At 42.3% G+C, this 27,704-nt stretch overlaps 1 protein-coding gene across 4 annotated transcripts in view; it reads right to left on the reverse strand.

Annotated features, from left to right (window-relative positions):
* Window positions 1-27,704, reverse strand: part of PLCB4 (phospholipase C beta 4) — a 179,187-nt gene that overhangs the window by 95,500 nt on the left and 55,983 nt on the right. For 3 of the 4 annotated variants that reach the window (XM_066546013.1, XM_066546011.1, XM_066546014.1), the window contains exon 3: window positions 17,065-17,132. The exons of the other annotated variant lie outside the window; for it this stretch is intronic. The gene's annotated coding sequence lies outside the window, so the exon portion shown is untranslated. The remainder of the gene's footprint in view (window positions 1-17,064; window positions 17,133-27,704) is intronic. 4 annotated transcript variants of the gene reach the window in all.

Consider the following 27,704-nt stretch of genomic DNA (forward strand, 5'->3'; position numbering starts at 1 on the left):
AGCCAGTATAATTTGTCTGGCTGTGAGCATTTGGCTCAACTCTTAATTGTACACCATTTCTAAAGGTCTTTGCATGGTTTCAATATAAATACTTTTAAAATAGCCAAACCCCAGTATGACAAGCAAACAATTTAAAAAGATGATAGAAACTACAAACCCAGAGGACATACACACAAAACTAAATTGAAGGGAAAATATTAGACAGCATTAACGACTTTAAAGACATTTTGTCCACTGAAATCTTTCAATAAATGGTACAGGTTTACCTTTTCACAGAATGCTAATCTTATTTTTCATTAATATATGCTGACATGTAGTAATCAGCTTCTTGAAGTTAAAATTTTTGTATACATCTGGAGGGACCAATGATCTTGAATTCCTCTTTACATCTCTTTGGGATTAGAAAATCAAATTCTAGTACAGTCATACACTTGGCTGTGCACAGCATTGTCCATCAGATGGTTGGAAAGCTCCCCAGAAAAACAGACCCCTCTCACAGACAAGGAAAAGCCTATGAATGACAGAAAACAGAGATGACCTAAGAGAACAATTGCATTTCTCACTCTGCAGATGAGCACTGGTATTCATTTTATATATCAAAGGGCAATTTTCACCAGAACTTCTAATCTGACACGGCACAACGACTCCACTCATGCTTTAAACATCCTGACTGGGTGGGATGGCAGAGCTTTGCTCAGCTGATGGACACAGCTCCTCCAAGCCCAGGTCTGAGAGCCAGGGACACTCCACAGGAGCAAGGGGATATAATGATAATTATAATGATAAAGGATATGCTCAGTGATGTGGCCAGAAACACCTGTGGGATTCAGCTAACTCACACACTTCTATGAACTCCAGAGAATCACTTACATGTTTCAATCTTTAACTACATGTGCAAATAGAGTCCAAATACTGAGTGAAATCTTGGTCCCTTCAAAGTCTGCTTCTGCTGAAGGCATTTTCTCCCTGGGGTCACAATTCTACCTGCACCTCCCAGCCCACTCCTCTGAACATCTCAAATGCTCACTTATCATTTCCCTCTGGATTTTGACTTGTTTGTAAGGTCAGCTTTCTGACAGTCACAGAGTGACAGCTGCCACAGTCCCTATCAAATGATTCCAGGGCAGCCTGGAAGCTCATTCCAAGTCCAACACATGCATTCTTGCTTCTTGTCATCACAGGATTTATCCCAGCCCACTCAGAGAACTACCCCCTCAGAAGCCTCTAACAGATCTCCATTACCCACACAAGCTAATGATGAAATAAGCACCCTGCTTCTACTTCATTTTGGTGCTACTCAATCAGAGCTGGCAATATTTCTAATAGTCATTGCTAACTGTCGAGCCAAAGTAAAATTCAGCACCTCATCATGTAGGATCTGCCAGATTTTCAGCTCATTTGCAGGGCTTTTTGTTCTTATTCCATGCTTTGAATATGCTTGGATTCAAAGCCATTTTCCCTGAGGTACATTCCAAAATTCACAAACTAAATGCTGCGGAGGAATCTGTAATTTATAAGATTTAAACTTTGCTTAGTTTTGTAATTCCCTCTATTAAATCACTTTTATTAGATGCTCTTAGTGTAAGTGCTTTACCAGAATGGTCATTTCTTGGAAAATATTACTTCAGCCACATTAAGGACACCAAGACTCCTATTTGCAGTGATCTCTCAACAGAAGGGAAACAATACAAATAGACTGGGCAGACTAAAAAGGACAGATTAAATTCAGTATGAGGATGCCATCAGGTCTAGTGGCACATCAAAGTGCTGTCAGCTGCAGAAGATGCGACTAGTGCTGCGATGCCTGAGAGCTGACCTAGAACAGAGGCTGGACAGAGCTAGACAGCAGTCGGGATTCATTTAAAGGCCTCAAAGGATACACCTTGGGCATGTCACACATTTTCACACTTTTGTAAGTTTTTTAAACCCATTTCCATGTTTGGTTTAATTGTCCAATTACAGCTCCAGGTTATGCAGTCCCATCCTCCTCAATTCCCTGTTGTTTACACTTTTTGGGCCTGAAGCTGCAAGTTCTTGGGCTGGAAAAGGATTGTGAAGAGAACTTGCTAACATTTCATATGAAGTTCAGAGTTCCACACTAATGCAGTACAGAATCTGGAAAATATGAAAGCTAAAGCTTAGGGCATCAGGTGAACTCCACTTTAGAATAAACACTGGCTTCATTTTAATCTGATTTTTTTCAGCTGTGCTCTACGTGCTTGGAAATACTAACAAGCACAGCTTTTGCTACTAGATAAGATCTTACCTTTTGGATAGCTCTACCTCAAATTTTTTCTCTCCATAAAATGAGCAGGCTGTTCTAAATTCAATATTTAGTGACTAAAAGATCCAGAAGATTTAATCTTCTTATGTGCTGCCAGTCTCATTCAAAATAACCTGTGCTTTAACAGCAGGTTTGAGATTTTGAATATATGTGCACACACATATACAAACAGTTTATATATATATATATATGTATATGTATATATATATAAAGTAACATACATGTAACATGGATTTTTCAATGCACAGAGACTGCTTTGAGATACCTCATTGTTAGCTAAACATATTTAAAGTTTTTGCATGTTTATGCAAAGTTTAATTGCTTCTAAAGGATTCAACATTACAAGTCCTGTGCTGAGGGACATAGTTGTTAGATTTAATAAATCTCAGTAAGTCAGTAAGTGTCTGACAGGCAGTTTTGGTTGTTAATGTACAATAACTTCAACACTTTTTAGTAAATTAAATAATGACAGTAACTTCATGAAAGATGTTTATACAAGGTCTGTGCATCTTTACAGATAAAAACCCCAAACAAATCAAAATCAATCCAAAAACCCACAAAAAAATCCTAAATACAAGACAACCACCAAAAAACCCAAACCAAACATTAGGTCCTTGATCTGGAGGAGTCTCATAAAATAATGTACTCATAAAATAATGTAATTATTCAGACCCTGGAAGGGCCAAATCCATTCCACTCAGAGATGTGACAAATTTTCACCTTTATTGCTCCAGAGGAAACCAGCTCTGCAGGCATCCTATTCAAAGGCTGCACTGGAGAAGATTTTCCAACTCTCAAAGGTTTCCGTATTTCTTACCCCAGACAGCACAGCACATGGATTGTCCCTTTTCTCTCTGCAGAAACCTATCAGACATTTCAAAGCCATGTTTAAGCCATGATCAGTTTTCCAAAGATCAGTTCTGGAGACTGTAATCTGTGCAAAAGCTCCTCAGCTGCTGAAATGAGCTGCAGTAAAAGATGATTATTGACAGACCAGGTGGTGCAGGGTGCCCAGCACTGGGTGCTCCAAACCCTTCCCAGCACTTTGTTACCATAAACAATTAGCAAGCACACAAACTCCAGTAATTACCATTCCTTCAGAAGCCATGGAGAGGGCTAGAACAAAAAACCCCAGTCCAAAGCAGAAGCACACCAGGTATGACTTAGCTGTCGTGCTGGACTTGCATTAAACCCTGCAGGAATTTCTTGAAGAGCCCTACAGAAGCTGCCTTCAGGCTCTTTGAAAATTCAGCAGTAGATATTAATTTAAGATTTCTGGCAAGTTCAGTGGTTTAAATGATTTTTCTCCCCTGAAATACAAGCAGTAATTAAAAATACTGATTTCCAGTATGACCTATAACCAGGAGTTCAGATGTGCAGACTGTGGCACATGTACAAAACGTGCACAATGTGACAGATGAAATACCAGCCCATGCTGAGCCAGAGGGCTCAGTGATCCTGAAAGTGATCCTGAAAGCATCCCAACTTACGCAACTTGGCTGGGAGTACTTTGCTTAAAGAACAAGCCATTGAAAGTTTGAAAGAAATGTGGTAAATATTTTTGCTACATAGTTTCCAGTTTACACAATTCTGAAACACTTCTCTTTAAATATAGGTTATTTTGAAGTTAATTATTACAAAAATAAAGATGTCCAGTAAATAGGAACGCAAATCTTTAAGGGCTGCAAAATAAACTGGATTTTATCTTAGTGCCAGACTGATGCTTTTAGCTGCTTAAAATAGAAAACAAATGAGGGACCAAAGCACTTTTCTACACAATCCTTATTACCATGTTTAGGACACTGAAACAAATTATAGTACTTGCATGAGATTTACTACCTAAAATTTTCAATCCAGCTTCTTTTAATCCTGGATTTAAAAGATGCAAGGACTGAAGGAAGAATGAGAACAACATGAGCTTTCTGAGCCAGCTTCCCATGCTGTCCCACCTGACAAAAGCAGCGAGGAGCAGGGTCCTCACAGTGCCATCCATACTGTCACCTGCCACCACCTGCAAAGGGGTCATGGCCCTGCCTACAGCTGCCTTCACTCAGCACCCAGCTGTGCCTCGCAAGAGGGGTCCCCTGGTACCTGTGAGGCTGATGCTGCAGAAATAAATCAAAGTGGAGTCTCCATCCACGACTCTGGAAGGACCCAGCAGCAGAATCTCTGCTAAGCAGGGAACACGTACAAGACACTGACCTTCAGAGCTGCCAACGCACACCTCTGCTCTATGACTGCCATGCTAGAGGGAGAAAGCACTTCTGTCTGACCACCAAGCACCAGGAGAATGAAATCCCTTTTCTCAGCTGGAAACTGGGATCTCTCTGGCCATTGGAACACTGCAGTAAGATGAGAGAAAGGCAATCAACAACACATAATTAGCAGATCTACAACTTCCTCTTGATTGCCAAGGCTTATATAAATAACATGTAGACACTACTCCTCCTTTCTGAAGTTTAAAACATGTTTGTTTTTTTTTTTTTAATGGTATCTACACAGCCAAAGAATGCAGCTACCATTAAAGGAACCTTCAGTGACGTTAGCATGTTTCAATTAATAGACCTAGCTGGCTAATACCTGCCAGTACTTATGTCTATATTTAGATTTATTTGATAGTTGCAGTAAAATTAATGAGTGAACACATACTGAGAGTGTTTCCAGGATTTGGACCCAACTGCTGAGGAGAAACAGGACCCTGACTGAATTCCTTTTCCTGTTAGCTTAAATCTGGCCACATCCCAAAACTTTTCGGGATTTAAATAATTTACACTCAGCCAGTCAAAATGTTCCTGTACCCTCCATACAGACTCTTTCACAAGAATTTCAATGGGAAATTAAAATACACCACTCCTGCCTCTGACAGCAGCAAACATTTCAGAGTAAGCACAAGGCAAAGATGAAAATTACAGTGGGAGGCAATCACACTCATTTGCCAATGTAACCAAGAACTCTACAGTCCTTTTTTAAGTGTAATGAATTTGCAAATATTAAGATTCATGTGATCACTTCACCTCAGCTTAATTACTCTCCCAAGAGAATATCATATGCATAAGCAGTGCCAGCTGTAATCCCTGATTCACAGTTTAAACACTTATGCAAGATCATCTTCTGTGAGAGAGGAGGAAAGCCCGCATTACAGACGGCAGAATTATAGGAAGCAGGGAAGGTGACAGCTCGAGGTTTGCCAACCCTGGAATTACACTGAATGCTTTTAACTTGAACTCCTGCTGGAGCACAGCCAAGGTTCTGGTATCAGGAGATGCTTTAGAGCAACATATTCCACATGCAAAAGTGCCAAGAGAATATGTTAGGGAAATTAAATCGTTCTGTTCCACTCCTCAGCACTCATGGAAGCCCGGGCAGAGGCTGGTAATTAGCTAATTTACATGAACTCTGTGCTGAGGAGTATTTAAAGGAATTCCAGCAGTACAATCTTGCAGGGGCAGGACAGCATGGCCTGACTGCCATCCCTGTGGCTGAGGCAAGAAAAGCCATTTTTAGCTGCAGGAGGGTGGGCAGTAGGATGCCTGGAAATAGCTCCATCTCTGCAATTTGACAGTTAAATATGTAATTTCCTCACAAAGAGTCTCATCACTGTCCCATTGAAGCGGACTGCAAAGCTGGATCAGGGGAGGCAAGGAATGCAGCCCTCAGTTCAATAGCCTGCAGGAAAGCAGGGATCACTCCTGGTTTATCCAGCTATCCTGGGGCTGGGACCAGCACAGGCACCAGGGCAGGCAAAGCTTTCAGTGCCACGGGGCAGATCAGAGGCTCTGGGGATGCTGTGAGGGGATTTCCTGCAAGAGGTAGATGTTATCTCTACAGGTTTTCAGATAGCAGAGGTCAGGGCTTTATTTTGAAATAGTATTTCCTGTGCGTGATCTTTTGTCTTCCCAAACTCCAATTCTTCAGTTTAAAGCCATCTCGTTCCAAGGTTTGCCAGGATAAAAACGTGGCAAGATTTGAGGTACAGTGAACCATATTTAACAGGGAGAACAAGTTATACCTGCACATTCCTCTGCTTTTACACCACTAATGATCTGCTCGTGGCTCTGCAGTCACTATGGTACATTATCTCTCTATAATCTCATCAATTTTGTGTAGGAAACATGCATTGGAGAATTAATGCCCTTTATGATGATACAGCTTCATAACCTGCTAATGAAACACCAGCCCAAAAGCTGTTTTCAAATCTCCACAAATATTACATCTAATCTACTATGCAAACATCTATCTTGGAACCCTGACAACAAGGAACTAACTTTTAATGCTTTCATAACATTTGCAAGTTGGAAAAGGAAAAAAAAAAAAACAACCAAACCAAACAAACAAAAAAGAAATGTTATGAGTCAACAGGATCCTCCTCTTTATGGAAATTAAATGCCAAAAGCAAATATGGAATTCACTCATGTGGCCCTGTTGTTTTCTTCAGTTTCCCATAGAGTTTAAAAAAAAAAGCCTACACAGGGACTTTAAATATTTTAAAAAACATGCATTGCGGACAGAAAAAAGCCATATATTTCTACCACCTTTTAAAGTTCCAGATTTTATGGATAAGGTTGACTGATAAAACCAGTACAGCACCTTAGGTGAGACAAGCTTAGAGTTATTAATCACCCAGTAACTAAATGAGAAAAGCTGAAAAAAAAAAAACAGACAAGCTTTGGACACAGAGCCATGGTCTTAGGATTGAAACAGAAATAGCAAAGTTGAAGCTAGAGAGACTTTTTTCCCCTTGATCTTCTGATCTTTCTGACATTTTCAGCCATGCCCCACAGTCCCAGGGAAGAAAGAAGCAATTCTCCAGAGCATCAAAAAAAGATGCACAGAAGATTGTTCTGGTTTAACTGCTGGAACTCTTCTGTGATTAACCACCAATCCAACTTGTGGAAAACTAATTTCCAGTCATTATTATTAATCACCACTAGGTAAGGCAGTCTCTCTTCTGAAGCTTTGTGTGTATAAGCCCCTGGTGCTCTCCCCCCAAACATCTCCCTCTTCTGTAAGAGCCAGGGACCTTTCTGTCTGCGTAATATGGAGCACCTTCAAGGCCCTGTAACATGGAAAGAATTAAAGCAGTCACTTTTTTACTAACTTTGGGGTTTTTCCCCATGCAGAAGCAAACCAAAGAGTCAAAGCAAACCTTTTAGAATACTTCTCTCCCTCTACAACTTTTTGTTTTCTACTGACAATGTAAAGAAACAAAACCCAAAGTTTCCAGTCAGTTTATCGCCTCTAAAATAGTTTTTCTTTAGTTTACTTAGGGAGAGAAGTCCCTCTTGTTGAAGTTATGGAGGCTTCTCTAACACTCTTCTTTTGTCCCTAACGTCTGTGTTTCACAGAGGTGTGTCCAGCTTCCCAGTGGTCCAACAGACTGTCAGTTACAAAAAAAGATTTTGGATCACTTCCCTAAATTCCTCCCATCTCAAAACCAGGACAATGTCCCTGCAGTGAAAAACTGAAATTATGAGCCCCACACAGTGACCCATCCACCAGAAGTGTCAACCTTCATTCCTAGACCAATTATTCCTTCCAACCAAGATGTGACACAGCTACAGATTCATGCAAGTGGTCTGATGCTCATTTGTACTTTGTGCTTTATGCATCTGCTTTTCCAGTTTGGGGGAGAGAGATCAGTTGTTAAAAACAAGAGGCAGCATTGGAGGATTTGCTCAGTATGACAGGGGCACAGGGTTCCCTCTCTTTTTCTTCTCTTTCTGCCAAAGATCAGTTGCTCCCAAGAGTGGTTGGTGCCTCCCACCAGTGAAGAGCCCCCAAGTGGAGGCCTGCACCTACAAAAGGCTCTTTCATTCCCAAAACCACTGGCACAACGGGCAAAGAGAAGGGGTGACAGGTCATCAGAAGATAAGGAGGTAGAAGCAGACACCTGACTGTTCTTTTTTTTACAGCAAAGTATAAAACCCCCCAGCAATATTAAAAAAGATGTTATGCACTGCTGCAAGCTCAGTGATTCTTATCTCTGCGTTTGTCAGGCCGTTACTTTCTATTTGGTTAAGTAAACTTTGTATTTGGTCAAGTAAACTCAGCATACCAAAACATTGCCAAACATGGTTAGAAAGTAACAGAACCCAGTCAAAAGGCATTGTTTGAAGGGAGAAATTTAGGTGGATGGCAGGATACTTGCATACAACACATCAATCAATTATGCAACTATCTGCATGACTCAGTAGATGTGAAAGATTATTCTCCTTGGGAGAATCTTTTAAGCACATAAGGAATGCGCTTAAAAACATATGGAACAATAATATTTCTCAGTAACTTCCCTCTACTCTGAACTTTGTGTCCATTTAACAAACACAAAGGTGCTTCAGCCCTGCTATGGACTACAGGACACTTCATTAAACCTTACTCTCTCCCAGGAAACAGCAAGAGCAGAATCACAGCCTGCAGTTGTTACACCCAGGCCTCACTTCCCACACTGAGTAACTCCTGCTATCCATGCATGAAACTTGCTAACCTGCTATGCCCAGACCTGCAAAAAGTCTCTGTTGCTTCACAGGATAATATAATCCCATAACAAATATTCCCCTTTTTTGAAACCAAGAAAAGCACAAGAGCTGCCACCCTCCAGGTGATCACCAAGCACTCAGAGCAGCATTACTGTAGGACAGTCACACAGGGGCAGATCACTGGCACAGGGGCAGATTTTCAAACTGGCCCAATATTAAGACTTCAAAAGAATTTCACTGCTTTCAGGCTCATGATGAAGTGTATGAACTTTCAAGTGCTCAGCACCCAGTGAGAACAAACAGTCCTGTTTGTATCACTTGTACAGCAATTGGCCATTTCTCTGAGGACATTATCAAAAGCTGTTCCAGCTTTGTTCTTTTCAACAGCCTTGCTGCCTAATGGCACCAAACATTTCCTGCAAAATAAAGATAGGCTTACTTAGCCTTTCAAAATAATCAATTTGCAGAACTGGGGCAGGGAACATGTGGAATGTATTAACTTGTCCTGATTTTCAGGAGGAGCTGTCAGTCGGTTTGTATCAGAGTAGGCCATTCTCTTGCTGCAAAGGCTTTGCATTTCAGGAATTCAGAAACTGGCCTGGGGGAAAAAAGAAGTCCTTTCCTGCTGAACTCAGACATGAAAGGATCTGAGCTCAGAGGTGCTTTGCTTTCTAAAAAAACCCCTAAGTTCCCTGAAATGTGAGTACATTCTGATAACTTGTGCAAGTCAGAAAAGCGAGTTTCCATAGTCTGGCACTCCCCTCTATACAAAAGCTGTTTCTGTTACAATTACAGTTAAGAAACAAGAGCCAAGTCTGCTGACTGAAGCACAGTAGATGCTCCAGAAAAGACTGTTTTCTGCTTAATAATCTCCTGACAAAGCCAGGGGATGCAGAGACTTGACATTGTTTACCATCATTACTCTTATTCTGTTCTTCAATAAACATGAGCTCCTTTCTACAGGCAGCTGCTTCTACAGAGGCAACAAGAGCTTTAGTCATAAAACTGAATTCAACTTATGCATAAAAATGTTAAAACTTTTTCCCTCCATTTACCTTACTTTGAGAAAGTCTTTATTCCCCCATGCTCTGCCAAATTCAAGTACTGCTTCTTGACTTTTATTTTGGCAAACATCTTTGTAAGGATCCCTTAAGCAAGGAATAGCAAAACCACAGTTGTGGAACTAAAACACACACCAGGTAGTGACAGGGAAGCAGCAGTGCTTGCAGAGCCTGCTTCCCAGTCAGGAATTGCTGAAAACTATGGAATTTCAGTGGTATCCTGTTGTCATCTCATTGCAGGGGTGCCATGCTGCTGTCTCCTTGTCACAAGAGTTCCACACCTTCCTGGTGTTTCTCATGGGCAGCCCCTCAGAGCACTGACTCTTTCCTCTTCACAAAGCACCCAACTGACTCCAGTTCCCTCCTCACCCACCCACCCCACTGGTTTATAGCACTCTTCTGCTCACTGGTTACACCTGTGGCCTGTTAAGGGCAGGCCTGCTCCTAATCTTTGATAATTGGCCCAGCTGCAACTCCTTAGGGGTGAGATTACTTTCTACACTATCTTTATTTTATATTCTATCCCCCCACACAGTATCCAGGCACCTTTGGGTCTCCTAACCCCTAGCACTGCAAAAGCCCTGTGCAAACACACAATGCCTTCATTATTAACACATTCAGGTCCTTGGGCAGCAATCTCTCTGCAGTGGAGTGGAGTTTTAGTCTCTATAAAACTGCAAGTAATGGTAACAATTTTCAAACTCCTAGGGGTCAAATTTTAGCTTTAAATTATGCCTCTGTTAACCTTCTGTATTTTCCTGCTTTGCCACTTCTCCACTGTCTTCCCCCTACAGTCCTTTGTGGCAGCTCCTGCATTTCAGAAAACTCAGCAGAGCTGTAACTTATTCCAGTTTTAATACTCATCCACTGCAAATACCCTCACAAGCAAACCTGGGCACGACTCTTAAAGCCATTGAGAGCAGACAGAAAATGCCAGGGTTTAATAAAGCAGCACAAGAAAGCCTACAATATGCAGGTGAGGACAGCAGCAGGAGCTGCAGCAGGCTGTGCATGAGGCAGCCCTGAAACTATCCCTGACACCACACTGGAAGCAGGGATTCAGCTCACACTCAGCACAAATCACAAGCAAACTGCAACCCAATGAGAAAATGGGCTTTGCTGCTCTGTGAGTTTACAAAAATGCAAACTACAACATTACAGCCTTGTTTTCTGGCAAACTGCACTCAGATGTTGCTCCTGTGACATCATGAGTCTCCATGGAAACCTTAAATAACTGTTGGCCTGAAATAGGTTCTGTCATCCCAGATCAACTCAAAAGTAGTCCAGCAGAAGATCTTATATCTCATTTTTTTGGCTGTATGTTCTTACCAGCACAGCTGAAGAGTTACAATTCCTGCAGCCACTCTGAAATAGAGCTTTCATTCCTAACAATCAGAACATACATAAAGTGAACTATTTTTCCAGCTGAGGCTGAGATACAGAGATTCAAAGATTACCTACTTCTGGAGTAAGATATAGACTTGAAAAAAAACCCCAAATGATGTGTCTATATGGAATTTTACAAGATGATTAAAGCTAGGAGAGCAGGCTCCTAAAATTCCTCTAGATCTCTGCACAGCATTATCCCTTACAAGAAGGGAGCAGGGCAAAGCCAAGAGATTTTTCTGAAGGTATTGATTAAAATTTTCTTTTGAGAGAAAGTGTCTACTTTAAATGTCTGTTTCAAGTGGAGTGCAACCAGATGGGTCATGTTGGGTTTTTCTTTCTCCTTCTCCACACCAGCAAGCCACTCTCTGTGATTATTGTCCCCAGCACAGGGTCAGCAAAGTTCCTCAGAGATGTTCTACCCGGCTAACAGGTCCTCTGCAAACAAGTTTTGTGCTGAGTTGAACTCAGAGATTCACTAAATGTCAGGAAAGCTGTTTGCTTGGCAAGAAGCCCTGTGCACAAATTGGTTCTACAAGGAAAACATGCTGCCTGGCTGTCTACAAATGCAGAATATGTTATACAGACATACAAATAATCTGGCTTCTTGTAGACCAAAACTAAGAAAGGAATCTGGAAATGGGGAATTTGAGACTTGCACAGTTGTGTCACTGCACTAAAACTGGCATTATTGAGTATAATTTGGTCATTGCTATGAATTTCTAGAGCTAATTAGCAAATTGCTGTATAAATTTTTCTGAGATGCAAGAAATAAAGAGGCAAAAGAAAACAATGTGGGGGGGAATTAAAGTAGTACATGAAGATTTGTACTTATTCATTTTCAACAGTATTGAAAAGAGTTGCCTCCACCTACAGCTGCAAGAACTTAAGATATTTCCAGAAAAATAAAAATAAAAGAGAAGAAAAAAAAAATAAATCTTCAATTCCTCAGGTCTGATCTTCCCAACTTTAACTCTTGCATGTCATTCTATGATCACAGTTTATCTGTATTCTGGCAGAAACCTTCTTTTATTGTGTATTTGTCCACTTTCAAAGCTAATAAAGACCTGGGGTTCTCTGCATGGCTGAGTTATTTTGGCTACTGCTGTCATATGGTAGAACAGAAATTTCTTAGCATGGGGTTGCTGACAGTCTCACCAGCTTCAGTAACACTGCTGATGGCAAATATCACCCAGGTACACTGTTGAGTCTGGGTTTTTTGTCTGATTTCTTGTTTTATCTCAGCAGCATACAGATGTGTGCTAGGCAGAACTGGCTGAGGAATTACTGATACCATCTACACTGAATTTAGGAGTTCATTTGTTAATGAGTAAGCTGCTAAGCGCAACTCCAGAGGTCCACAGTGCAGAGAAGTCCCCATCAGTTCCTAGGGGGATACAAATACCCCCTGGACTGGGCCCTTGAGGCAGTATCTGATGTGCTCAAAGCCAACACTGATTTGGACCCTTCTCCAAGCACCAGGCAGGATTAACAAGGCAGCTGTGTGAGTTTAAGAAGCTTTCACCAAGGTGGCATCCTGGCTACTGAAGCGCTGGGAAAGAGAGGATTGCCGACTGACCTCAAATCCACCTGAACCCACAGCCTGAGAGGTGCCAGCCTTGCGAGCACGTGGCACAGCAGGCTCTCACCTGTCCCTCCCTGTGGGGAACAAAACACACTGCCTGTGCTTGTGCTCACTGTTTATTACAGGGAGAGAGCCCAGCATGCCAACAAGCAGAGCCTGTCTGATACAACAAGGGGGGAAGCCAATGCTTGACATCTTTAGCCCCCCTGTGAGCCCCTTGTAGCCTGGTGTGTGCTGGGCCTGCTCTCACTGGCTGACAGTGGAACAGCACCTGCAGTTTGGATTACTGCCTCAGAAGGAGGGCAAGCAACAAACATTGGGTTTTAACTCTTGAAGAAGCAGTCAAAGACACTCCTAGCAATGGCAGCCACGAGGTGAGCCCAGGGGACCAGACCAAGCGTGTAACTACACTGTTGTCAGAATATTCTTCTGCAGTTTGCTTCTCAGGAGCTTGGAGCCATAAGCAGCATTTTGGTGTTTAATGCTTTTCTTGGTGTGGTTTCATTGTATCATCAATTATGTTAAATTCATAAGAGCAAGCTCTAAATAACAGGAAACCAAGCTGACAGATAGCTAATCTAATGTGCTAACCCTGACTAAAATTCCACCCCTGGAAGCCAGGCAGGGGAGTCCAAGGAGAGATAGCAGGATTGCTGCCCACGCCTGTCTCTGTGCATTTCCTTCCAGGTCTCCACTTTTATGATGGCCTCAGAACTATGGAATCACAGTGCAACATGAGAACACAAAACCTTTAAACCACACAAGAATGACTCAGTAAATTAGCTTAGAGCTAAAGCAATAAATTGCAGCTTGTGGGAGATTTTTCTCCCTAATTCTGAAAGTCTGGCTCACCTTCCTTTTCTCTGGCTCCTGCCTCTGAGAGTAAGTTATGAAGCCCTAATAATCCTGCTGCTTGCATGAAGGGGAAATTGCTTGGTTCTTTCTCCCAAAGAGGCCTTTATGAAACATTCAGACTTCACCAGCTCAGAAAACAGAATACAAAACACTGCCTGTAGCAGAGAACATCAAGGTATAAAATACTTGAAGAACAAAATGAAAAGGCAAGTAATTTCTTTTTTTTTTAACTGTTAGGTTTCACAAAGGGGGTCCTCAAGGTTTTGTAGAAGACAGGATGTCCTGGTTGCTTCTGTTATTCATCTTCTCCACAATAAAGTGTCTCCTCTGGTCTTAGAACAATTAACTCTAACAAACAGAAGCAGCAGGGACAAAAAGGAAAGAAAGAAAGAAATCCACAAAAGACAGCTGAACTTCCAAGCATTTATGGAACAGACTGAGGACCAAAAGAGGCAACATCTGACAAAGGTGACATATTATCCTTGAGAGGCAAAAGCTCAGGCTGTACGAGCAGCCTGACGTTGCAAAGCAGCTCCCACTGAAGCTCCAGCAAGTATCAAAACAAGGAGTTTATTAATTGCTGTAAAGTCACTGTGTCATTTTATTATACAAAAAGCACCAGACACAGCAGCAGCTGAAATGTTTTAAATGAAGCCCAAAGTTTTTAGGAATTGCTTTTTGAATATGAACTCTCATTCCCAGTATTTCCAGCAAGTTCCTGTGCTAAACAATCTCATCCACTGTGCAACCTTGTGCACATTAATTAAAATAACAAAGTTCTCCAATACCTGTTATCTCAAGGACCTCCGTTGTCATCTCATTGCAAAGTTCCATACCTTCTTGGTGATTTCTCATGGGCAGCTCCTCACAGCACTGACTGCTTCTTCCTCACAGCACAGCCAAAACCTCCATCCCTCTCCCCAGCCAGCAAAGCCACCCTTTTGTAGCACTCTTCTTCATATTGGGCACAGCTGTGGCCTGTTAAGGGCAGGCCTGTTCCTGCTCTTTGGGGATTGGTACAGCTGCAACTCCTCAGCTGTGAGATTACCTTCTGCACTATCTGTATTTTCTTACATTCTATCCCCCCACAACCTCAAAAGCAGCTTTTACTTTCAGGACTGCTGTGAGAAAAACTGGACTCTAAGAGAGGATCAAACAAGCTTCCAAGCCATATATAAAGTATGGAAAGTCAGCAAGGCCATCACAAGGTTTGATTACAGAAAGCAAATGCAGCTGATGTAGATGAGCCTTGATGGGTCACAGAATCTTGTTACAGGTCAAACAGTGAGCTCCAGTGCTGAAGTCTGATTGGTTTAAAATTCATGCTTATCTATACTTCTTAAAGAACACCTTAAAACTAAGTCCAAACACAAGCTAATAATTTTTGGTATTTTGAAGCTTCAATAACTGGAGACTCATTTTCTTTTAGGGTACACACACACACACACACAAGCATCCATGAGCACCAAACCACCACTGCAGCTCTGTAACACTGCAAATGCTTTGTGAACTCCAGGACAGCCTGGATATTATTGTTCTATCATAGCCAAATGCTTCATTATCCACTTGGTTTCTGAGCAGCATATATTCTCCTTGGCCTCATATGAATGCCAGAAATTACTTGTATTGCTGTTTGTCAGTTGCCATGCTACTGTCAACTATTTCACCCTTTGGGAATACAAAATCCACCCACAATTTCTCAAGTTTGCATTAGTAAGTTCTGCTCAGCACTAGCTTTATTTTCAGGAAAGCAGTAATATTTTTCAAGTATTCTAATCCCTGGTTATAACTAGCAACAAACAGATTCAGTTTAGGGATAATCAGTGCCACTTCAATGACAAGCCAGGACAGAGGGGGAAGCCAAGACACAGCAATATCTGTAAGTATATCTATATATATCTGGTATATCCATGGAGAATATGGAGCTGAGGATGTGAGATGAGACAGTGGGAGTTGTCTGGCCGGGAGCTAAACCCATCTGATGGGTGACAAAGACAACTCCAGGTAATCCCTGTACAAGGCAGTACTCCCTCCTCCCTCGCTGCTTTCTATGTGAAGAATTTTCTGGATAGCACAGACTGCAGAGAAAAAGACTGAAACATTCTCAGCTGTCCTCTGAGACTCCCTGGGGTCATCCAGAGGCCCTGGTGACACTGGCCCAGGAGATGACAGCTTTTAGGCAGACTGGGCACTCAGCAGCAATTGTCACAGCTCATCACTGAACCTCACCCTCATTTCCCAGGAGAATTCAGGAGATTAGAGACCCACAACACACAGAGAGCCATTAAGGAACAAGACATCCAGAGCTGTACCAGGAGTTGTTTATGGGAATAGTTCCTTTACACTGGGCTTGAAAAATTGGATTTTCTGGAAAATGAAAAACAAGTACTTCTAAGTGTGGGCCACTGACTCCAGTATTTGTTATGAGCCTGAAGGCTTTGCAGCAGTTTCATCAGTTGCCAGTGTTGTGTGACACTCATCCATGGCAACAGAGTTCAGAATTCAGCCATGAAGAAGTCTCCCATTTAGTAAGAACAAGACTAGACAGAGCATTTTGCTGATCTTTTTGTTGGCCTGGCTTTGCCATGACAATTCCTGCGGCTGGCATGGACCAAACCAGAGCTATCCAAGTCCAAAAGGCTTTGCTAAGGTGCACTTTGGGAAATCCTAGAGCTGCCTAGGCAGCCTTGCTGTACAGAAGCAGTTTGTAACTGCTACCCCCCAGAGTTCCTCCTCACAGGCTGGTCATTCATATACCACCACCCCGACTGTTCCCTGAGCAGGCTCTGATTGTGGGAGTAATGCCCCTATCTCCAAATTCCCCAAACTCCAGTTTCCCAGCAGCAACAACCTGTACTCCCCACTGTTCCCCAAGCTTTCTCATAAGTTTATAGGTGTTTCTTTTGGCTCCTGGCTGTCTGAAGCCATTGGTTCAGGTAACAAGGACTTCAGTGGCACTCGCTGACCTCCCCTCCAACACCAGCAAGTTGTTCCTGTCTCTGCATCAGACAGGATACTCCAGCAGTGACTACACCACAGTACAAAAATTGTGTCTTTCCCTTTGTTCTGAAGGACAAAACTGGCTCCTGATGGGGTTCACAGCCTGACATTTCCACAGAAAGCAGTGCAAACGGTGCTAGGCTGACATTATAAAACCCTGTAAGCCAATACTGCTGTGAAACACATGAGCCCTACAAACTACATGCTGAGGTCTCTTTGATACTCCTGAAAGCTTTCAGCATACTAAGTACAGGATCATATATGAAGTGATATCCCCATATACGTGTGTGTGCACACAGTTGGTCAGAATGGTGGACTGAGAGTTCAAAGTGATGCCTTGAGAGAGGGACAGGCTCCATCAGCAGCACATTTGCAAATGCCACTCAGCTGTGATTTCTAGTTTAGGAGTGAGTAACTTACATAGGCCTTCTGGGCTGGGTAGATAATCAGTGGTCTAATTGGACTGCTGTGCTGGGAAGCTCTTCCTTCTGTGAAGCAACAAAACAAGATGGTCAGTCTGAGACCTGGTGTCATCTGCTAGATCTCACTATTGCAAAAACACCCCTCCCATGGCCCACAGAAGTGCAGCATCCTGACAAACACTGCAGAACAGGATTTGGTTCTGCCCTGCTAAATCCTTCCTGGGAAATGCTCTGCACACAGAAGGATGGGCTGTGGCTGGGAGTGCTGGAAGCTCTGGATGAAGCATCCCATTCCCCACTGCAGCACACCAGGACAGCTTTTAACATTCATAAAGCATCCTGAATGATTAATAATCATCACAAAGGAGCAGCTGAACAGTGCTGCCACATTTATCTCTTCCCAGAATAAATGCTAGCTGATTTTAATTGTGTTTCGTGTCTTCCTTAGACGAGCAACATAAACTTGGGAAGATTTCACTCCAGGATGAGTAACAGACAAGCTCCAGTAGCAAGGGAGCGCTATCCCAGGAGTACAGCATGACAGCTACAAAACACAAGGCCAGTGATGCCCCTGCACATCCATTCCTAAGGTTTCTAAACATCCCACCTGCCCTGGGGCCAGGCTGCACCCTGCTGCAGCTCAGATGTTTAGCATGGACATGTGAGTACCAGTGCCAGGCCGTTCTGCCTGGCATTGTACCAAAACACAGCCAAAGTCATTCCACATCCCAAAGAGCTCATGGGAGCTGCTGCCAGAGATTCCACACCCCAAAGAGCTCATGGGAGCTGCTGCCAGAGATACACACTGCTGAACTGGGGGCTTCTTGAAAGCACTGAGGGAACACTTTCTGCACTTGCTCATAGAAAAGGGACTCTACATAAGGCACTGAAGAAGGATAAAGAGGCAGCTCATCAGGTGCCATCTTTTGCTCCAAGAGGCCACAAAAAGAGTATAAAGGTCTTGAGTGGAGAATGGGAAAAATGAACAAAGAGTTGGGCCCTGGACTGGTCAGGGGTGAGAGTATGTTACTTATTAGCAAGAGAAACAGAGCAAGGGCAGCAGGAATCACGGTGTAGAGCCCTGAAGTACAAAAGGAAAGCTGATGTTTGATGTACAAGGAGCCAGGAGAGACAGAGGCTAAAACCCATGAAACTATTTCAACTTGGTGAAGTAAGACTGCAATTGACAAGGCAAGTTTGCTACAGTCAGAAGAACATAATTAGATGTGTGCACAGATAAGAAGACTTTTCCAGCAGATGTTCCCCATCTGCCTTGCAATCCCCTCACACAGCAGTCTTCAGCCTGCAACCCAAAGAGAGCTGAGTAATGAAGAAGATTGTCACTCGGTGTTGGGGATGCTCACAGCAAATCACAGGCAAGAGGAAAGCAGCAGAGAAGTTTGGGGGAGACCAAGGAGGACAAAGAGGGTACTGAAGTCTAAGAGTGCACAAAAGGTGAAAACAGCTGTTTGCTGTGCGTGTTCAGGAGAAAACTGGAGATTAAATATCACCAAGTGCACCAACAGTAGATGGAGCTGTGAGATAAGAGGAAAAAAATAACCTTTAAAGGGCTAATTCAAATAGCAATTCTGAAAATGAAGGCATAAGAGCCTTTCTTCACCCACCAGAGCCGAGTCTGGAGGAGTATGACAGCCATACCCTGGCAGCAGAAGGAGCTGCACCACCTCGTCACTCTTTTCCCTGCCCTTAGCCAAGACAACACTGCCCACACTGGCACAGGTGAAATCCCTGCCAGCTCCCTGCCAGCCATCTGCCAAGGCCAGCCAAGCACTAGGCACAGGCAAACCCAAGCTGATCTAACAACCTCATCGAGGGGTTACTCCCATTCCCCACACTTTGCATTCTGCTTTACATTCTAACACCACCTGCCATTTTTTAACAGAAGCACAGACAAAAACTGCATACTGTTTTCTGAGCTATTTTTTTTAAAAATAGAATTAGTTATCAGAAGCCTGTTGATCTCTGGAAAGAACAAGCAATACTGTGAGATAAGGGCTAAGGAACACTAGTGATGTATAAAAAGATCTGCAGAGACAACTGGCATCACTCATTGCCATAAGGAACTCTGTAAAAGGACTTCATCAACACAAGCCCTACCTCACATCCACATTCCAAACAAAGCTGGACAACTCTAGTAACTCCAGGTGGAACTATGAATTTGACTTGAAACTTTTCTGTAAACAGGAAAAAACCAAACTCTGGTCCTGCACAAAAAGGATGCCTGCATTAGGCAACATGCAGTGAGCCTGTCAAGCATCAGAACAGCTTCATCTGTCAGGGATCTAAGAACTGCTCTAGGACAGGCTTGGACACCTCTCATTCTTCTGTGAACATCCTCTGAAGAAGCAAGTGCAGCCTTTCATGAAATTAAAGCACAAAAATGGAATAGCTTCTAGCCTTGCTCACTGAAGAAAGATCCCAGTCACATTCCTGTGAGAACAAGCAACAAAAGGGACATTTCATATAAACTTTAATTCTTTTTCCCTCCCACAACTTCACAAGTCATCTCCAGTCACCTTTTTACAAGGAAAGAACTGGAAGCTCCAACGCAACGCTGCAAATCTTTTTGGAGCAAGACCACACACATGATAAGTGACATTATCAGAGCTATTTTTCAGAGACCTGGAAAAGAGCCTATGTCCAAAAGTTTAATGGCTGGTCTCAGCAGTCAGCCTGATAAAAGATACCATCTGCTTTTACCAGTCTTGCTTCTTGACTTAGGGGGAAAAAGGGGAAAAATAAAAGGAATATTTTATATCTAAGCAGCTGATTGGCAACATTTACTAACAATTCACAAGAGGTGGCACTGAGGCCTAACTCCATCACATGGTGCTAATTGGAGTCCAGGGCCTCCTTAATCTATCAAATGGATGGTCAGATGGGAATCCTGTGCATACTTACAGGATAATACATGGAAGTATAGGATTAATTTTATCAACAATAACAGGCTGGAAGCCCAGGGTGAGTTTCAGTTTGCAGCCTCAGAAATGAGTGTACAGACACACAGCTGGCCTGCTGCACATCAGGCAATCCATTTCTCTCAGTTTTGTGAAGCTGAGCTTTAAACCATGATGTGTAATTTATAAATCACCACACTGAAACCTGCTGATGCCAGGACTCAACTGATTTCCAGACACAGTGGAAACCACAGAATGGTTCTGGGGCCCTTCAGACTATTAAGATATATGCTAATTAGTTGCTACTTGATAGTAATATATTGCTAGATGAAAACTACATCATGGAAGAGCTGTTGCAGTTTACATCTATCTATATGTTATTTGTTATTTAAAACAATTTTAGATATTATTACTTTGTTATTTAATACTTATTGCTATTTAAAACAATTTTACAGATTATCTTTTTCAAATCAGCATCACAGCAAAGCCACAAATAGCACCAACAATCATGTTGATGACGGGGAACAAAACCAAACTAGGGAAAAAAGAGCCAAACTACCAGTGTCAGCCAGTGTGGCAGCTGAGCAGGAGAGGGGATGAGGCAGCACAGGACCCACCCCCAGTCCCAGCTGAGCCTGCCCTGCTGGGCACAGAACAAACCCCCTCTCACCACTGCAGTACCAGGGACAACACCCACACACCCCTGCTTTGATTCTACCTGTCTACCTCTGACCCAAAGCTGAACCAAGCTAAAAACCCACCATGAGCAGAGGCAGAGCTGCCCCTGAGATGTCCTGCCCCAGCACAGCCCCTGCTCTGTGCAGTGACCTGGGGCTCCTGGGCAGCAGAGGGACACAAGCACAAAGGGGCTCTGCACACACAGCTGCCACCTGCATGGCACCGCCACCTGCATGGCACCGCCACCTGCATGGCACTGCACTGCCCTGCCAGGAAAAGGCACCCCCAGGGAGGGGACAGCAAACATTTTCTGTTTGTTCTAAAAACTCCAACACTCAATTGCTATAAGAGAACACAATAAAAATATAATGGAGCAGGATTTAGATCTAGCTACTGCCAAAGCCAAGAATACAGAATATCTCAGGTGCCCAGCGTGGGCAGTCAGCTGTACAGTATGCTAAAAGCTGAAATGTTTTATTCTTGCTGTAGCAAAATAGTATTTGTGACTGGAAGCTCTGCAGTAGCAAACCAGGCAGAGCAGTAATTTCTGCCTTAATACAAGGACTGCTAGACCATTTGGAAGATAAATAAGAAGGCCAGCATTCACCTGGGGATACAGCAAACAGGGAGAGGGAAGAGCAGTACTGTGGTTCTTTTCTTGGAGAGTTGTCTTGCTAGTGCCTCTGGCCAAATCACGTGGATCAATTTGTCCTGATTCTGGCAGCAAGAAGAAGACATGTTCTTAGAGACATTCCTAAAAATCCCACAGCAAAAGAGTAGGGGAAGTGGGGGTTTGTCCATCCAAGAGCAAACACCGGCATTAGGGCCTTCAAACCATCTACATGGATCAGACAAGGAATGCAGAAATTACACAGGGACTACAATTTAAGCTGACCAGTGCAGCAATTTCCCAGTGGCAAACACATTATACAATGTCTATTTTATTTTAACAGGGAAAAAAACCCAACCAAAGCCTGCCTCTTTCCTTCTTTTTTTATGGGTTCAGTGGTGAGGGTTAAGGTTTGGATTGACAAGCAGAAACATGAGCACAGCTGAGGGAATAGCAAACTTAGAAAGCTACAAAAACTCCATACCCAGAGCAATACAGCAGGGACCTGCATCCTCACACTTCTATTTCTATTTCATGCAATTTGTCTTTGTCTTCACTGCTGCCTTATGTGTGCTTTAATTGCACCATGCTAACAAGCAGCTGACATTTGATGTGTAGGAACAAGGGATTAATGCTTTAAGGGATGGAAAGGCTGTGATTTCAAGCTGCTTTTGTGAGGAACATTGCTGTCCAGAGGGCTGTAAGGGGACCAGTAAAAGCCATGTCCAAATGATGTGGGGAAAAGGGTATTCCAAATTTTGAGATTCTGTATCTGATAAGATTTTGATTGTGTGTTGAAATGACAGAGTTACACATCACTCCTCTTTTCCACATCACTCAATCTTTGATATTATTTCCTCTGTTCAAGCTGGAATATTAAAGGAAGATTTCCAAACCCACAAAGCCATTTCATGAAGGGAAAAAAAAAAAAATCAATATATACCCCAGCTGCAAAGACATGCAGAATGCTCTAACAGAAGCCCGTGGTTGCTACAGAAAACAAACAAAAACTTTCTGCAAAACAGGCTGTGGCAGGAACAGGGGGAAAAACATAAGAAAATGCTTTGGTCACAGCAGTAACTGCCTCATTCACGCTGGTAGCGCCCCCTGTTTGCTTCTGAGGCATCCCTGGCTCCTTCCCTGGAACTCAGGAGGGATAAAAACCTCCCAGTGCAGAGCAGGAGCACTGAAATCACTGCAGCAAAACAACCAGCCCAAAGAGGGGACTGAAAGTGGCCTGTGCCTGCCTTCTCCACACTCAGGAGGTGCCAGCCCTTCCCCATGGCTGCCAAGCACAGCAGGGCTCAGGGATGTCTCTCCCAGAGCTCACACACAGGGACTGCCTGCACAGGGACCCAGCTGTGAGCTCCAGAGGTGGGGAAGAAATACACGGAGCAGAAGCCAACTGCTAAACCCCAGCCAGTCTGCAAGCAGGGAAAATGGGACAGAAATAGGAAAGAGAAATTGATTTATCCTTGGTGAGGGCTGCACGCTCTGAGCAGCACAGTTCTGTGAAGGATGGCAAAGAAGAAATAACAAGGAGAAATACCAGGTGATGACTGCCAAAACTTTCATCTTGTGTTCTTAAGGGTTGAACCTGAAACCTGACAATGGTGGCCCCAGCATGGCACTAGAAAAATCAGTGAAGTTTTTTTGCTGGGGACAGTTTGACAGCATAAAAAGGTTGTGACAACATAATAAAGTCAAGGCAATATAATATTGTCTCAATAAAATAAGGAGCATATTTTACATTTAGTGTCTCTTTGTAATTTCCTTTTTCTTCATAAAACTCTGATCAAAACAGATTTTCTCCTCCGTATCCTTTCCCACCACTGATATAAATGAAAATAAGAACAGAGTGACTCTCATTACAATGGATTTGAAGCACAATAAAGGATTTTGGAGGGTTGCATGTGTTCATTTCTGTCCTTTAAAACCACTTGGGTGATGATTTATTGAAGTCAGCTTGAAGTTTGTTGCTGGCCCAGTGCTGAAGGGTCAGCAGTGCCAGGAGAATCCACACTTGTGCATGTACAGGCACGTAGTGCTGTCCTATTTATATTTTTAACTCTCTTGGTCCAAAATGCATCTGTAGCAACACAGGACTCATGGAGCTCACTAAACTTTCTGCTGTTTCCCATTTTAAAAAGCACTCCTGTTGGAGCTCATACATGATAGATGAGCTTTGAATATTTTCACATCATTTGAATGGTAATGATTTCAGCACTGGAAACTTTTTATCCAGAGAAAAGTTCATGAACACACAAAATATTCATGATCTCACCATAGTCAAGTGATCCTGGTTAGAGCTGAATAAAAACATATACAGACATTTAACACAGGACTGGAGCAAAGAAATTCCAATCTTAAAAGTATCGAGTTAAGTATTTCCAAAAATAATGCCACAATATTCCAAAACTATGATGACATGTTCAGTTTGATGTATTTAGAGATGTAGTAGATAATAATATTAAATAAACAAAGAAGAATAATGTATAAAGGAAATATTCAAACTTGCAGAGACAAGCACATACCTTCATCCAAGTGGCTGGACTATATGAGTAAACAGTTGAAATTTGGATTTCATTTAATAAGACAGTTTTGGCAAAGATTTTAATGCACCACCTAAATCTTCTACTCAATTTCAGTGCATAATTAAGTCTCACTCAAATTGTATGCCAACCCATCAGGTTATTTGGTAATATATCATATTTTGTAATATATCATTTTGTAATGCTTTCTAATAAAATGTCACATAAAACTTCATGGATAATTCTTTTTTACAGTGATTTTCTGTGAAGTTTATAATAATAATTTTTAAAAAGGGTAGATTGTCAACTATTTCTTTCTAGCTGACACTGGAAAAAGAAAAATAAAAAAGGATCATTCCAGAGAATCCTGCATTGAAATTATGTTGTCAGTTCAGTGTGTTCTCAAAACAAAGCCTTATACAAGAATTTCACTGAGGACTTCTAGCAAGACCACTTGGAGGTGGTGCAAAGTTGCCCCCCAATACAGAAATCTTGATCTTTTCATCTTGCACATATTTAATCCTGTGATGCACATATTTGATCCTGTGATCACTTGAGTGAGGCTTGTCATGGAAAAACTGTAAGGAAGTTGTAAGGAAAAATTGTATACTTTTCAAAGTAAATTTGCTATCATTCTGATGTAAAAAAATTCTCCACTTGAAACAGCTCAACAGCAACAATTTGGGGCTTTATTTTACTTATAAAAATACAGGCAATAGTCTGCATGGGCACTTTATAACCTCCTTGAAACCCAAATCTCCTAGAGCTATGAATAAATTCCTTCCACAAGAAAGATGGGTCTCTTCAGACATTCTTAGAATTCCCCATGATCATTACTGAACAGAGGGACTATTCATGGTGTTCTTATCACTCACTCCCACATATCAGACCCAGTCCAAAGTGTGCTGCAGTGCAGGCAGGTGGAATGCAAGTGATGTCATCTGGCCTGCCCTGGGCCCTGATCAGAGCTGCTGGAATGAGCTCAGGGAGAGCACATGAGAGAATTCCCAGCTCTGCTCTGCTGTGCTTCCAGAGCATCACAAAACCAGTTGCATCAGTTTGCTTGTTCCAAGCCATCCAAATCTCTCTCTGGCTCTCCTATGTATGCCAAAATGAAGAATACAGCACAAGAAAGCACTGAATTCATATTTGTCACTGTCTGCAACAGATGGATGGTGAGAGCTTAAAAACCAGAGCTGAGCTGCAGCTTTTTAGGACTGAGCTCTGAGCTTCTTGTGGCCATGCTGAACAGGAAACAGTCAATACTCGTTCACTCTCTGCTTTCCCCCAGACTCCCCAAGACTCCAGTAACAACTTGCATTCCTGCTTTTTCCAGGCTGAGATTTCTCCCAAGGATACCAGTTTTTTGGAAGAATAGTCCTTATGCATCAGGCAATGAGTATGATTTTGAAATTGATGTGAATTCTATCACTAACTTAGGAAGAACTAGGATTTAATCCAAAGAATGCAACCATATGCTATTTAACATTATCTGTAATGTAAACTGTGATGTGAAATACAGCCTGACTGTTGAAAGAACCAGAAAATTGTCTAGAAGCTTTCTGGTTCACCATATTTCCTAAATTTGTCTGCTATAAACTCTAGCTCAGTTTTTGTCAATTCCCTACAAAAGACCATTTTTATTTTTAAAAAACCCATACAATTAAAAGGCATGAAAGTCTCATAAGTTACTTTGCCACACAAACCCAGGAACATTCCTATGTATAAATTTTCCCCAGTAGTGCATCTGGCTGATGTCAGGTTATCAAAATGATTGACTTGATGAAGTCTGGAAATAGGAGTGACAGGAAATTATAAAAGAATGGATTTTTGACACTTTAAAGACAGAGCTTGTTGGCTAAAGCATCTGAGCATACTGACCCACCTGCAAAGAGGCAGCGAGCACAACTCTCCCTCCTACACTGGAGAAAGATGCTTTGAAAGAGGAGAAAAGGGAATTGCCCCCAGGACTAGACCTGAGAATCCCACACCAGACATCCAGGGCTTCCTGGCCAGCACCAGACCTCACCTAGGCAGCTGAGAATGGCCAATGTGATTAGCTCGGAGCAGATTTAATCCCAGAGCTTTCCCTGGCTGCACAGTGGAGCCTGTCTGGATTTACAGACTCCATGGGATTGCCTTCCCTACACCACGCACATAAATGGTCATTTACAGTGCAGGCTCCCCACACAGGAGCTCCCCACTCTTAGAGGGATACCTCTCCCCATTCACACAAATCTCTGGGGTTGGCTTCCAGGAAATTTTCAAAAGGGAATTTTGAAGAGGGGATGCTTTACCAGATTCTGTCACAGCTACGTGCTTTGGATATAAAGTTTCTGTTCTTGGCGTTTATTAAAAGGTTCTTCACCACCTCATAACTTTTCTGCAGGTATTTGAACCACTCTGCTCATTTTAAGAGCACTGTGAGCCACTGGAACAAGTAGCCCAGGGAAGCTGGGGCTGCCCCATCCCTGGAAGTGTTTAAGACCAGGTTGGATTGAGCTCTGATCAAGCTGGTCTAGTGGAAGGTTCCCCTGTCCATGGCAGAGGGTTGGAATCTTTAAGGTCCCTTCCCACCCAGACCACTCTATGATTCATTTAACTCTATAGGGTAAATTAAAAAAAAAAAAAAGTATAATTTCAATTGATTGGACAGCATTTCTGACAGCCTATGCAGTTTTACGTGCCTTTTTTTTTCAGCAGTGAAGAGTAAGAATTTACAGAAAACAAGCCTCTTAAATCCTTCAGTATTCCAATTTTCTACACTGTAACAGGCTGTGGCATAAGTCTGTGGCAAAGAAAGCCAACAAACCCTCTGCCAAAAAGTCAGAACCTGTTACATGCATAATCAATTAAAAAGATAATGCAAGCTATTATCTGACACGTAAGACATCCTCCAAGTGCACTTCTGAATTAGAACAGTGCTTTATATGAATCCCTGTGTGTTAGGCTAGTTTTGCCTTTATTTGTGTATGTGTACCCATCTTATTTGCAGTGCTACAAAACAGAACTGAATAAAGAAATGGTTCATAACTGATGAACACAACTCAACTGGTGAAGGGTTTATTTCATTTATGTTTCCAAAGGAAAATGTCTCACTCGTGCCCCAGCTGCATTAACCATAATTTAACATAAATCATGCAGGCAGCCTCTAAGTCAACGAACCAAGATCATGATTTAACCCTTCTCCCTTAACTAGAAAGGCTGTTAATTCAGGAGGATATCACTGACTTAGAATCTGATGCATTTCAAATAAAACAATAACAGTCCCATCATTATAGCTTCAATCTATCCAGCTGCTGGCTGATTTTTATGATTTTATTACATTTTTTTTCCAGTGTCTTGTGCTGTGCCTGCATGCTACTGTGTGAGTGGAAGAAAATTCCACTGTCACTCCCATAAATGTTCTCCAGTTAAAAATAAATCAGACAAATAAATAACAAAAATAAAAGTGACCAAGAGTGCAGCTTCACATAGTGAAAGTGCTCATGAAGGATGTGCTGATAGGTCCTAAGTGACTGAATGCAGAAAGGAGACCTTAAAAATAATGTTAACCACTGTGAAGGTAAAAATCTGTATTTCACTAGGAGTTTTCTTTTCTGCTGTTTCCATTTCAGCTCATTAATGCTAGACCAGGAGTGCTGGAAACAACCTTATACCCTTTGAGATACCTTAGATATTCTGAAGGATGCAAAAAGAGTCTGATAACAAGGGAAGTGTCGTAAATGTTAAAATACTTCTTCAAAGAAGGTAAATATCTTTTTGCTGCTTTCATTTCTCAAATATTATAGTTTTTTCCACCTTGAGGCCTGACCTGCAGTGGAAGATTGATTTACCTTAGCTGTATCAGTTTTGCATCACTGAGATACAAAGAACATATCCTGTTGTAGAGCAGATAAAT

The sequence above is a fragment of the Molothrus aeneus genome, chromosome 3, assembly GCF_037042795.1.
Source record: "Molothrus aeneus isolate 106 chromosome 3, BPBGC_Maene_1.0, whole genome shotgun sequence".
NCBI classification, from domain to species: domain Eukaryota; kingdom Metazoa; phylum Chordata; class Aves; order Passeriformes; family Icteridae; genus Molothrus; species Molothrus aeneus.